This window comes from Pinus tabuliformis, chromosome 1_1, assembly GCF_031772625.1.
Source record: "Pinus tabuliformis cultivar Carrire ecotype Pingquan chromosome 1_1, CPIR1, whole genome shotgun sequence".
Classification (NCBI taxonomy): Eukaryota; Viridiplantae; Streptophyta; class Pinopsida; order Pinales; family Pinaceae; genus Pinus; species Pinus tabuliformis.
The window spans coordinates 829,297,035-829,299,511 of NC_142297.1; the positions used below are offsets into that span (position 1 = coordinate 829,297,035).

At 40.5% G+C, this 2,477-nt stretch overlaps 1 non-coding gene across 1 annotated transcript; it reads left to right on the forward strand.

Moving 5' to 3' along the window:
* The first annotated feature begins 1,276 nt into the window (after nucleotides 1-1,276).
* Nucleotides 1,277-1,348, forward strand: TRNAW-CCA (transfer RNA tryptophan (anticodon CCA)). The gene has a single exon. It is a non-coding gene; the product is annotated as a tRNA-Trp (tRNA).
* The last annotated feature ends 1,129 nt before the right edge of the window (nucleotides 1,349-2,477 follow it).

Genomic DNA, 2,477 nt, shown 5'->3' on the forward strand with positions numbered 1-2,477 from the left:
CCTTCAAAAATGACCATGGCCTTACTGTTCAAATGTGCCCAACATCCCCATCGATCCATATGCCAAATATCGTCATGTTGCATCGGCAAGTCCATCCTGCTCAACATCCTTTCTTTGGAACTTTTCATTGATGCCAACATACGACATCTCTACAAGTGCTCTCGTTTGATGCCTCTTCACCAAGTCTACCATGCACCCTTCTTCTTCAACTTGATTCCCATGACTTTGGTTTCCCAAATCGTCCACTTTAGCAAACCCAATGCAACTTCAATCATCACATCCTTCCTTTCATTAAGGTTCACGCCCTCGGTAACTCTACCCTCATATCATTATCACAGGTTCCTTACTTCATCATTGTCTCCCCCACTAAAGGTTTACCCAAGACTGCCTCTTGGCCTCAACGAAACTACAATGAAGAAGTCCACCCAAGTATGTTTCCTTCACTTCAGTTTAGTGTGCCCTTCCTTCGTTCTATCCATGATTCATGTCGGGCACTTAGCCAATTCTTCGTTCCACTAAGCATGACTCGCCCATCGCAAAGTTCATTACATTCCACCCTTCCTTCACTTCAGTTTAGTGTGCCCTTCCTTCGTTCTATCCATGATTCGTGTCGGGCACTTAGCCAATTCTTTGTTCCACTAAGCATGACTCACCCATCGCAAATTTCATTACATTCCACCCTTGTCACAGGCGTTTTCACCTTTTGCCCTAAGGTAGCAAACTGCCCCAACAAGTCCTGTAATAACCAATGTTCCTTGTTGCCCAATTGCACAAGGACTCATTGCAAACTTCCAAGGAAAGTTTGTCCATCGTATCGGAAAACACATACTCCCTTTGCCCATTTTTGCATATGGCCCATCTTCACAAGTTACAACCTAGATTTATAAAAATTCTTATCAAATTTTTTCTAAATCATGTTGAATTCATTTCACTTTCTAGACAAAGTTGTGGCATCATTAAACAAGGTTTTTCATTATAATTATCAGTACGTAATGGAATTTAACGAGCAAATCTCCGGTCACAAATGATTAAATATCAGTAAAAGACTTGGCAATCTTTAAAAAAAAATTGGAAATGGGTAAAGGGAATTTGTCCAAATCGTCGAATTCCTACATTGTCGTTGATTTCATCATTTTATGAGTCTTCCGTCGCAGTGGTTAACAATAAATGAAGCTACACATCACCATGTCTGTATTAAATGAAGCGTCACTATGCTGACAGCCAGGAGAGTACAGAACGTTCCAAATTTAAATTAGAAAACGTGAATAAGCGACTGGGATCCGTGGCGCAATGGTAGCGCGTCTGACTCCAGATCAGAAGGTTGCGTGTTCGATTCACGTCGGGTTCATTTTATTCGAAATTGCAGAGTTTTGGATATGGGCTAGATTCTTTGGGTGAACTTTTGGACAGGAATGATATAATTGCATGTTTTAGACAAATACCTGCATGATCAGGAATTGTACTTTTCGACAGGAATGATTTAATTGTACTTTTGGACAAATACCTGCATGATCAGGAATTGTTGAATACGGTCGGTTGGATCCGAAGGTGGATGCGCTGGAAGGTCGGGAACGGGATATAGGTAAGACTAGGAACTTTCCCTTTTATTGGACAGTCCCCCCAGTCAGCTCTATGTCTTCTTAACTTGTCTACCAGCTCCGTATGTGTGGAATCTTCTGCTTGAATTGGAACCATAACCATTCTAACAAATGGAAAACTATTTTCGGTCTTCATTGCTGGGGAGTATGGAGAATCAGGAATAAAGTCATTTCGAAGGAATACTTAAAGAAAATTTAGGTATTTTTGGTCAGATTATAGGTTTTTTTCATGATTATGCTCAGTCTCGTGAGCTCCCTGGAAAACATCCTTTCCATTTTCCCTCATGCATCATTTTTGTACATGTTGGTTTCTTTGATGGTGCATATCACGCTGGGTCTCTGGAGGTCGTGTAAACATCTTCCTTCCGGATGACACTTCCTTTTATATCTGTTTAAACACTAGAGTAGGTTCAAATACTAAGGTTGAAGGGACAGCTGCTTGGGCCCTTCTTTTTGTGGCGGCTTCCTTGATAATTTTCTCAATCCACATCTATAGGCATTCTAAATGTGTGGTGGATTGGGTGTCCGGAAAAGGTTGCTTAACATTTCTCTTCTTAACTTATTGGTTGAATCACATCCTTCATCCAAAAGGTCTCTTTCAATCTTTGACTTTCCATCACATCCTAAGAGAATGGAATAGCCAAGCTGACCTACTATCCAAAAAAGCTTTGTAGGAGGAGGAAGGAAAAATCTTTTTTAAGGGGCAAAAGGGCTTCCAGTTGATTTTCCTTCCAGATTCCAAATGACATGTAGTTGATTCAAGTGGACTATATGTCCTAAATCTTCTATTGAACAACATTTATTATGGTTATAAGTTGGTTGGACAGTGTTTTCCTAAAATCTTGTTCCTAGGTCTACTTGTAGGGAGGTCGATAAGTG